Raw genomic sequence first — 11,792 nt, forward strand, 5'->3', positions numbered from 1 at the left:
GCCACGCCCCTCTGCTTATTCAACACGGAACACTTCATCCTCACTTCATCACCTTTTAGTGTTTTAAACCACATTTCAAACAACAGGAGCTCAAAAACTCCAGACTGCAGCTTTTTCCAGGTGAAACTGGCCGCTGCATCTTGTTTGTGCTTTAGAGCCAGTTGAGTCACAAACGCCAAGTCCAGTCACGACTCCGAGTACGAATCCAAATGACACGTGGATGAGTGCTTTTCAACTTTTTTTTTTTATTGGGTTTTGCAGATGTATACAATTATATTAAAACATTTACAAAGAGTTAAGCATACATTTTTCTTTTAGGAAAAACAACAGAAAAAGAAAGTGGTCAAAGTATTGCAGCATACCTGAACAATTTATATAAAACTAGAACAGCCACAATAAAAATAATTAGATAGATAAATAAAACTAGGACAGAAATAGACAATTAAAGGGGGCACGGTGGCGCAGCTGGTATTGCAGCGGTCTCACAGCAAGAAGGTCCTGGGTTCGATTCCCGCCGGGGGACGCTGTGGGTGCTGAAGTGTGTGTTAGTTCCCACATGACTTCAGTGCCCACACCATGGGTGGGGTTGGCGAAAGGATCTTTCTGTGTGGAGTTTGTATGTTCTCCCCGTGTTCCCCTGGGTAGCAATGTGAGCTACCCTCACAAAAACTTGCACACAGTCCTGGGCTATACATTCCCCCTCTGGCCAACCGGGGCGCCAGATGGGGTGGGGAGGATCCGGCCGGAATAACGTGATCCTTCCACACGCTACGTTCGGCCGGAGAATCCTCACCCTGTCTGGTGAAAAGAAGCGGTCCATCACTCCTCAGGATAAGGAGGAGACCTGAGCTCAGTGCAGGGCCCTCCCGGGGTTGGTAGAGGATGGCAATGCCCAGGACTGTCAGTAGGTAGGAGCACGGGGTGGTAAAAATGGGAAAAAAACCGGGATAAAAAAAAAAAGAAATAGACAATTACAAAAAATATAATACATTTATTTTGTAAAATAAATTACAAAAAAATAATAGAATAAAATTGTAATGAGAATTATTAATACAATTTTAAATTGAAAAAAGAAAAAGAAAATAGACAATTATAAAAAATAATTAATTTATTTTGTAAAATAAAGAACAAAAAAATCAAATCAAATTGTAATGAGAATTATTAATTACATTTTAAATAAAAAAACAAAAAAAGCTGAGTGCTTTTTAAACAATTGGACACTTGGGTCCGTGTCAGATGTTTCCCTGCTGCACACCCTGATACACATGGCTGTCATTAACAGTCGTGTGCAGACCTTGGTGACATGCAGAGGAGACCAGTGATCTGGATCAGCACACTGGAGGACCAGAGCCAAAGAACCCTGCTTTCAAACATATTTGAAACGTCTCTGAGCAAACATATCTTCATGTGAAAAGAAGTTTGAGACGTGTTCCACGTAGAGATCTGGTTCGTGAGCGACTCCCAGAAACGCAAGACCCGACGGTCAGCTTCAGAGAGGAGACGAGGGGGAGACCTCTGCCCGTGTTCTTCTTCAAGGATGGTAGAAAACACGTGAGCAACATCCCACATGCGTATTACTGGGGGACTGCTCGCACCAACATCCATGCTGAACTCTTGTTACACAACTGAACAACTTGGAGTGAATACTTTCCTGCCAGCACCTTTGAGGGTTACCCAGGTGCTCTTGGAGAGAATGAAGGCTCCTCCAGAGCCTGGATGGTGGACTCGTTTCCTCTGGTGTTCCTCAGCTCCTCGTAGGTTCTTCTTCTGCAGGAACCTGTCCAGTCAGGCAGCAGGGGGTTTGCAGAAAAGGACCACAAACCATTCTCTTCTCTCTCATCTTTTTTTCTTTTAGACATTTTTATTGGTTTTACATTAAGCAAATCAATATACATATGTTTACAGTGTTACAGGTTATAAAGAATACAAGCTTATGGCTGTAATATTCAAATACTTACAAGTATACAAGATCCCTCCCCCACCCACTCCCCACCCCAACCCTCCCAACAATCCCCATTGTCCCTTTGAGTCCAGATGTATATAAAAATGATTGTCCATTGAGGTTTTTGTATAACCCAGGATTACAGAAGGAGCATTATACAATATAGCACAATATTCCAGTGTAAAAAATACAGTTTAGAAATTAAGAAAAATAAGGAAAGAAAGAAAGAGGAAAGAAAAGGGAAAAAGGGGGTGTACCATTAAATTGCAAATAATAATGAAGGATATTATGAGGAGAAGCCACCGCCTCACTCTAAGAATAATATTCTAGTTGTCATTCAGTGGTGTTTGTAAACTCTCATAATACTCTAAAAAGGGAGCCCAAATTTTACTATGATATGTACATGAGCTAATATTTCCCAGTAGTCTATTGTATAAAAGAAAGTAGTCGATGCAAGTGTATGTGTGATGGACACTGGAGAAGAAGGAGAATGCTCTTTTGTTATTAAATTTAGATCTCCAAATATCTGAAACGCCGTTCTGAGCTATGAAATCATTTTCTCTCTCATCTTTTGGAGCTGGTTTATGACTAGTTGGGCATTTTTCTGGCCACTAGTGGTATCCTGAGGTATCTGTTATCTCCAGTGCAGGTCCTCCAGGAGGACCAGGGGTCCAGAGATGGTCTGGAGACACATCTTTGACCTTCTTTGACCTGTTGCCCTCTGGGAGGCGCTTCAGGTCCACACGAACCCGAACAAACAGACTCAGGGACAGCTCCTTTCCCAAAGCTGTGAACTTTCTAAACCAATAAGCTACCTCATACTGTGCAATATTCATCCATCCATTCAAGTGCAATATTCTTCCACTCATTCATGTCCATCATTATTCTGTATATATATTTATGTTTCCTGTTCCTCATTTTGTTGTTTACACAGTCTTTGTTTACACAGTCTTTGTTTACATAGTATTTGCATGTGTGCACTTTTACGGAGCAGCTACCTAATCTCATTGTACCAGTATATTGACACTGAAGAGCTTCTGTATGTCTACCTATGGTGTAAAACTTTGGAACAGCCTGAGCATAGATCTAAAACAAAGTCAAAACATATCACAATTTAAAAAAAGATATAAAGAAACTTTTTTTCTCAAAATACAGTGGCGAATAAAAATGTAGATATATATAAATTTATTTAATATGTGTAGATACATAGATTAATATTATGGAAATAAACATGTTATATATATGTAGGTATATGGACATATAGTGATATATTATACATACAGTATTAACGTATGGGTATATCTGTTAATATATATGGATATATAGTTATATGTAGATATGTTGATAAATGGATGTATATTCATGTTGATATATAGACTTATATTATGCTTTTTGTGTTCTATAAGTAAGCTCATTGATTCTCTTGCTATTTGGAAAAATGTATATAAGATTCAGGGGTAGGACCTGATAAGTATATACTTCAATCCTACTCCCTTTCGAATATGTTGGTGGATCTGCGAGGTCTACCCAAGAGCTGCCTTGTCTTTTGTCTACAGGCACATATGTATATGTGTATATATATATATATATATATATATATATATATATATATATATATATATATATATATATATATATATATATATATATATATATATATATATATATATATATATATATATATATATATATTTGTACTTTATTTGTTTACTTTTTTGTATTGTTCTTTTTTAATATGCATATTTGAAATAACGCTCAATAATAATAATAACAATAAAGGCTTTCTATTCTATTCTATTCTATTCTATTCTATTCTATTCTATTCTATTCTATATATCCTTGGACAGCCACACAAGCCTCCATGTGCCATCCAGAGGTGCCCTGACTGCTGTGAGGGACAAGGATGCTGGTGCAGTGGGTCCTGGGTTCCTCCTTGTGCGTGTTTGTACCATGGACGGTGCAGGAGCTGATGCTTTGCTCCAGATCGGGGACGAAATGCCAAGTCATTCCAACGTTTCCACCAGAGGGCTCCAGGGAACCAACAAGCCCAGGGTTCCAGCAGCGCGATTCCCCCCCGCGTTGACCTTCTAACACAAATGAAGTGAGGTCACCGTCTCCGGTAAAAGATGCTGAAGACCACCAGCAGACTTTGACCCCCCGGAGCATCGAGTAAAGCCAGCAGCAGGTTCAACGTTTGGAGGAGATCGGTGCAGATCAGTTAGGTCAGGACCGATTTCAGCATGTAGTCGCTCTAAAGAGGCTCAGCAACGTCTGCAGACCTTCATGGAGGATCTTTGCCAGGTGAGTCTGATATGGTGGTGCTCTGGAAACCTGTTTCAGAGCTCAGCTTCACCACCAAGAAGCTGGTCACAATGGATTCACCTCTGATAGGAAGTGAAGGTTTGGTTTGGAATAAGGTAAGACTGAAACTGATCAGGATCTGAGGAGGATCTGATCAGGATCTGAGGAGAATCTGATCAGAATCTGAGGAGAATCTGATCAGGATCTGAGGAGAATCTGATCAGAATCTGATCAGGATCTGAGGAGAATCTGATCAGAATCTGAGGAGAATCTGATCAGAATCTGATCAGGATCTGAGGAGAATCTGATCAGAATCTGATCAGGATCTGAGGAGAATCTGATCAGGATCTGAGGAGAATCTGATCAGAATCTGATCAGGATCTGAGGAGAATCTGATCAGAATCTGATCAGGATCTGAGGAGAATCTGATCAGGATCTGAGGAGGATCTGAGGAGGATCTGATCAGGATCTGAGGAGGATCTGAGGAGGATCTGATCAGGATCTGATCAGGATCTGAGGAGGATCTGATCAGAATTTGAGGAGGATCTGATGAGGATCTGAGGAGGATCTGATGAGGATCTGAGGAGGATTTGAGGAGGATCTGAGGAGAATCTGATCAGAATTTGAGGAGGATCTGATGAGGATCTGAGGAGGATTTGAGGAGGATCATTTCAGGATCTGAGGAGGATCATTTCAGGATCTGAGGAAGATCATTTCAGGATCTGAGGAAGATCTGATCAGGATCTGAGGAGATCTGAGGAGGATCTGATCAGAATTTGAAGAGGATCTGATGAGGATCTGAGGATGATCTGAGGAGGATCATTTCAGGATCTGAGGAGGATCATTTCAGGATCTGAGGAAGATCTGATCAGGATCTGAGGAGGATCTGAGGAGGATCTGAGGAGGATCTGATCAGGATCTGAGGAGAATCTGATCAGGATCTGAGGAGAATCTGAGGAGAATCTGATCAGGATCTGAGGAGAATCTGATCAGAATTTTAGGAGGATCTGATGAGGATCTGAGGAGGATTTGAGGAGGATAATTTCAGCATCTGAGGATGATCTGGTCAGGATCTGAGGAGGATCTGATCAGAATTTGAAGAGGATCTGATGAGGATCTGAGGAGGATCATTTCAGGATCTGAGGAAGATCTGATCAGGATCTGAGGAGGATCATTTCAGGATCTGAGGAAGATCTGATCAGGATCTGAGGAGGATCTGAGGATGATTTGATGAAAATCTGAGGAGCTTCCTCTCGTGATGAGAAACCGCTCCTCTGCTGTAAAAACCGCCTGTTCGTCCAGGTTGTTTTGAATGAGCGTAACTCTGCGAGCTCTCATCAAACCCTTTAATCTGACTGACCGTATTCGTCATGAATGTCATGAGCTCACACCGCCATAAACAGCTCGTAACAGCCGTGCCGGGCCTCTCCCGGAGGCCCAAGGAGAGATTAGTCGGTTTAATTTTAACCTCGGCACGTCCATGAGCCCACTACCGACGCCAGGAAGCGCTCTCATGCGTGTGGAGAAGGTCAACGAGGGGTGACCTCACCGCCGCGGGACCGAGGTGTGAGAATTCCAGCCAGGCTGGAGGACAGGCGCCGCGGCGGTGATGGACGGATGGGGACAACTAGGAGGAAAGACACGCTAAGGGTTAGGAGGCTACTCACCCGTTTAACCCTTCTGTGTCTAAAAACATAACAAAGATAACATAATCACAGTGACTCCTTGTATTAAACTAATTTAGTTTCAGATATATAACATTATTGGTTGAAAATCAAATGAATACAAAAGAAGACCGGTCCATCTTGCATGGGAGGATGAGCTGAGCATCATCCCTGATGAGGCGAGCAGCTCCAGGCGTGCAGACCTTCACTAAAGCAGATGTTCAGTTCAGTTCAGTGGGAGTGTTAGCACAATGCGAAGAAGGAAAAACATCAGCAGGAATTATAGTCACCTGTGGGTTCCTGAAGAGTACTTTTGAAGCGTCTTTTTGTCTTATAGACAAGATTATTATATAGATTTATATTATATTATATATATAGATAATAGTCTAGATAAGACTATTATAGACTTATAGACATTCAGGAAACTGGACCATATTACACCGGTCATGAAATCATTACACTGGCTTCCAGTGAGTCAAAGGATAGAGTTTAAAATCTTACTGCTGGTCTACAAAGCACTGAATGGTCTTGGACCAAAATACATGCTTGATACATGGTTGCTGTATTCTACTGCCCTTATTTTTAACAGCTTGTGCTTTTTATTATTTTACTTCTTTTCTTATCATCTTATTCTTAATTTTTTCAATCGTATTTGTTATTTACTGTCTAATTATGTCTTGCCGCTTTTAATGTCAATGTAAAGCACTTTGAATTACCTTGTATTGAATTGTGCTATATAAATAAATTTGCCTTGCCTTGCCTTGCCTTGCCTTATAGCACAACTCCATGTTGGTAAGAATTGATTCCATCCAACCCCAGTTAATCCAAAAACAGGCTGACCCAGAAGCCAGTTTAACACGCCTAGGGTTTCCACCCGTCCCTTGAAAAACGGAATCGTCCCGTATTTATTACCTAAAGTACGCGCCCCGTATTGAGCCCATATTGAGCTGAAAAGTCCCGTATTACTGTCAAAAAATAGTCCTAAAATGCCAATGGAAAATGGCATTGAGCTGTTGAGTTCATAAGTTATTTTTTTTCTGTTTTACTGCAACTGTAGCCTACAGTCATGGCCTTTGAGGCACAAATATGTTTACTACATAAGTGTTCTACAGACTTTCTGTTTGCACTTTTGTTATTGCACTAAAAAAATGTGCACTATTACAGAATGGATGTTCTACTTTCTTTCTATTGTTATATATTCATTTATACAATTTTAGGTTAAGCAGGACAAGTTTCTGTTTACAAAAGATACTTATTTTGTTCAGTTAATTTTGTTATTTTGTATTAAAGTGAATTGCTGCATAATAATTAGTTTTCCATGTGTTCATGGCATTCAAAAATATACATCTCATTCCATTCAGGTCTGAGTCAAATAGTTAAAAAATCGTTTCACTCACAAAAAAAGGTGCTAAAAAAATTCACCACACCAGGAAAGGTGAAGGCAATCTGGTTGGCCGGCCAATGAGGTGTCCCTTATTTATTTTTCAGGGAGTTGGCAACCCTAAATATGCCCACCATAGTTCAGTTACTGCAAGCTAGCTCTTTTAGCTTATGGGTGCTCGGACCCTCCGTTAGCGAGGCTGGGTTGATCCATGGGTTGACTAACCCCGTCACTATAGACCCATAAGTGGTGGGCCGGGTGACCCAGGGTCTCAGCACCAGCTGTTTGTGGCACCAGTCGTTTTGGATCTCTTTGGTTCGTGGTCCAGTTAGTCAACTTAAAGGGTCCTGAAATGATCAGAGGAGAAGATGGATGTCTCCGCTGCTGCCCGAGGTAGAAGCTGATGATCTGGAGACAGTCCAGCTGGTGTCCCCTGGTTCTACCTGGTTAGGAGCCTTCAACCAGGGTGAGAATAGCTGCTTTGCTACACCCCAGAACCTTAAAAACCAACCCAGAACCAGTCCCAGCAGTCCCTTAATGCAGTTTACAGCCCAACAAGAAGTATCCACTTTAGAATAAGACAGATTATGTTCTGTTGGGTCCTTTTTCACAGTTTAGAAGCAAGCCAAAATTGAAAGGAACGGATTCCTGATAATCCATACATTTGTGGCTGTATATCATTTTACAAATCAAGGAAGGTTTGTTTTTCATCTGCACTGGACCCTGTGATTGACAGGTGACCTGTCCAGGTGAACCCCTGCCTTTCACATCCCAGCATTTCAAGGTAAGACTGTACAATGCACAACTAAGAAGTCTGAACCAGGACGGTTTGTTTGGAAGAGTTTCCAGGAGAAACCTGCAGACTGCCTGAGCAGTGTCCACTGGACAGATGAGACCAAAGTAGAGACGTGTGGTCCACCCCGTCCACACGTAGCCGGATATCTGCGGATATCTGCTAAACCGGAGATATTTTCCTACGTTTTGACCTGTCATCCACATGAAAACGCAAATAAACGAAGGTTTAAAAAAACTCCGGGCAAAGTGAAGATTTTTGAAAACTCCGTTTATGTAGATGCGTGTAGACACACACAACCAGAGTTTTGCGTTTTCGAACGTCACATTATGCGCCAAAACAATAACAAATCTGCTCTGACGTGCGCCTTTTGTTTACTGCAGAACTACAGATGATCCAGCATCTGTTCTTCAAGCTATTTATTAAATAAATGGTCTCTGGTCTTGACCACCGCTTACTTCGTTACACCGACACAGAGCCTACGCCGTAGGGTACGCGGCGACGCGCACCCGCCACGGCGTAGGGCTGCGTCGATAACGCGGCAGCTCCGTGGCGGGACACGGGGGGAGAAGGAGACGCGCCTGCCAGGGAAGCGGAGCCGCGGAGGTGCAGCTTCCCCGGGAGCCGCAGATTATCTACAGGTTTGAAATGCTTATGAATGTGGTCGAAAACGCAGATCTTCGGTTATGTGTGGAAGGGGTTTTTTTTAAAAACGATGTAATGTGGATGCAAATTTTTTTATAAACGGAGGGGGGAAATATTCGGTTTTAAAAATACCCGGCTACGTGTGGACGGGGTCTTAATGTCCACAACCATGTTTGGAGGAAACCAAGCACAGCATTTCAGCAGAAACACTTCACGGCCACTGTCGGGTGGAGGAGGGATGGTGGTCTGGGCTTGTTTTTGCAGCTACAGGTCATTAGTAACGGTCATTTGAAATATTATAAATGAGAAAGTTATTGCGGCTAAACTTGAATCTACAAACTATTAGGATTACCCACATTATATTTATTGGGTTTGTTTGTTGAGACCCAGTTTCCTCCAGTGCCTGCAGGAATTCCATCATTTAATCTGAACTGCATTGAACAACGGCTGTATTTCTCTGTGGAGGTTCATGTCCACACCTGGCTTCTCACACTTCCACACACACTGAAAACCCAGAAAAATCCACTTGGGCATGTTGAATGTGGAGTTTTTGCTTTGTGGAAGGACGAATCTGCAAACGCAGTCAGGCGACGGTACTGTGTTGGCCCGGAGCGCTCCCTCGTGCTGTCTGCTCATGAGTCCTCTCTGGCAGCGGCCCTGCCATAAAAAACATCATAAATATAAAAGCAGAAGTGAAGGAGACGAGAGGACAGGCGCAGGAGTCCCGGCTGGCTGTTGTGCTCTGTTTTCCTCGTCACCATGTGGGATTAAGAGCCCCCAGCCCAACAGGTGCTGCGTGACCCCCAGAGAAGATGGCTAGCTCAAATATAACACCCTCCCTGCTCCAACTGGTACAGGTTCTGGTTATGTGGGCTTCTCACCTCACATAAATCAATGGTAAAGCTCAAAGTGTTTAAAAAGGAATGTAAGAGCATGTCAACACATATAATGCGAAGGAAAGTCAAGTTCCTGAGACTAAATGGCTTCATAGCCTGAAGAAAACAACTTACCGGTATCAGTGAGTGTCTTGCAGAAGAATGAACCTGTGCATTCCTCAGAACACACGTGCACGTGTCCATGCACGTCAGCTGCACCAAGTGTTTGGTCTCTGTAGTTGGAGTTCACATCTAAGACAACTGTACGGGAGGACTGGACCGCCTCAGGTAGAGTCACGTAAAACCACCAACGTATGCAAAAGAAGGAACATGGTCTTCTGGGTGACGGCTGGCTCAAGTTAATAGTGAAATGTCCTTATTTTAGCTACTTAGCCTTTTTATGATGTTTAAGCTGTGGATAAAGACCTAACAGAACCCCTCACATTTTAAGGATAATATGTCTTCTAGTGCTGTTGACTGCTCTCAGAGACCAGTAAGACCAGTTCTGGGTTGTTCTGGAGAGAAGCTTAACAAAGCAGCTGGTGTCGTGCTGACTGAAAGCTGCTAACTGGGACTATATGAGGCCACCAGCTGGGTCCTCTGGCCAAGCAACCTTTACCTCGGACTTTCCCAGGACCCTTCCATGTTGGGTTGCCAACTCCCTGGAAAATAAATAAGCGACCCCTCATCTGCAGGACCAGCCAACCCAGTTGCCTTCACCTTTCCTGGCGTGGTGCATTTTTCTAGTCCCTTTTTTGTGAGTGAAACGATTTTTTAACTATTTGACTCGAACCTGAATTGAATTAGATGCATATTTTTGAATGCCATGAACACATGGAAAACTAATTATTATCCAGCAATTCACTTTAATACAAAATAACAAAATGAACTGAATAAAATAAGTATCTTTCTTGAACAGAAACCTGTCCATTTTTAGTGCAATAACAAAAGTGCAAACAGAAAGTCTGTAGAAAACGTATTTGTGCCTCAAAGGCCATGACTGTAGGCCACAGTTGTAGTAAAACAGAAAAAAATAACTTATGAACTCAACAGCTCAATGCCATTTTTCATTGGCATTTTATGACTATTTTTCGACTCTCACTAATATGAGACAAAGTGCGTCCCTTTTCAGCTCAATACAGGACGCGTACTTTAGTTTATAAATACGGGACGACTCCGTTTTTCAAGGGACGGTTTGCAACCCTACTTCCATGTCCGCTAACTGGACCACAGGCAAGCAGGTAGCCAGGCATGGCCGAGCACACCAGGCTGCTAGGTTACGTAGCCTGCTAGTCATGGTTGAACTGCTGGTGACTGCTAGTAACAAGGGACAGGCCGGCTTAATCTACTCTGGCCCTGGGATTTCTTGGTCTTTGATCAGGGGGAAAGCTGCTAACTAGAGTAAGCTGGCTGATTTCAGCAACCTCATTGTCTTAATTCTCTTGCAGCAGCTGAGCCGTCCTGTTGAACGTCTTTCACCTCGGATCATTTCACGACCCTTCCAAGTCCGCTAACTGGCCCTTGAGGTACCTGTGGCTTTATTAGAGACTTCAGACACCTGCTCAACATAAAAGGGCCCAGAGGTGGAGCCAACTAAAGCCTGAATTATGGTTCTGCGTTAAGCCAACGCAGAGCCTACGCCGCAGCCGTGACGCTGTCGTGAACCCTTCGGACTTCTCCGTCACTCCATTTCGCCGCGGTGCAATACCCCCCCAGAGTGCTAGTTGATACTTTGTTTAGCTTCCGGCTTTTCCAGTCACAGTGAATCAAAGAGATAAGGACTACTATTGTGCAAAAAACCAAAACAAAAAGAAATCACACACACATGAAGAAAAGAGCGCTGAAAGTTCACGACTGCTTCACGAACCGGAAATGCGTTGCTACCAAGCAAACCAATCACAGCCCTCTCGGTCTGCGTTAGGTCTGCGACCTCTTGACGCGTAGTTACAATTTTTGGGAGGTGCATGTCAGGCTACGGCGTACGGAGAGCCTCCCACGTAGCCGCGTACCCTACGGCGTAGGCTCTGCGTCAATTTAACGCGGAACCATAATTCAGGCTTAAAGGCCATCTACTGCTTAGCCCCTGTTGCTTAGCTGCGGTCTATGGGACACATCCAGTCAACTCAGAGACAGTCACAGTGATCTGTTAGTACAGTAAACATCACAACAGATCATATTCTCTTTAAAATAT

The sequence above is a fragment of the Cololabis saira genome, chromosome 15 (assembly GCF_033807715.1).
Source record: "Cololabis saira isolate AMF1-May2022 chromosome 15, fColSai1.1, whole genome shotgun sequence".
Lineage (NCBI taxonomy): Eukaryota > Metazoa > Chordata > Actinopteri > Beloniformes > Belonidae > Cololabis > Cololabis saira.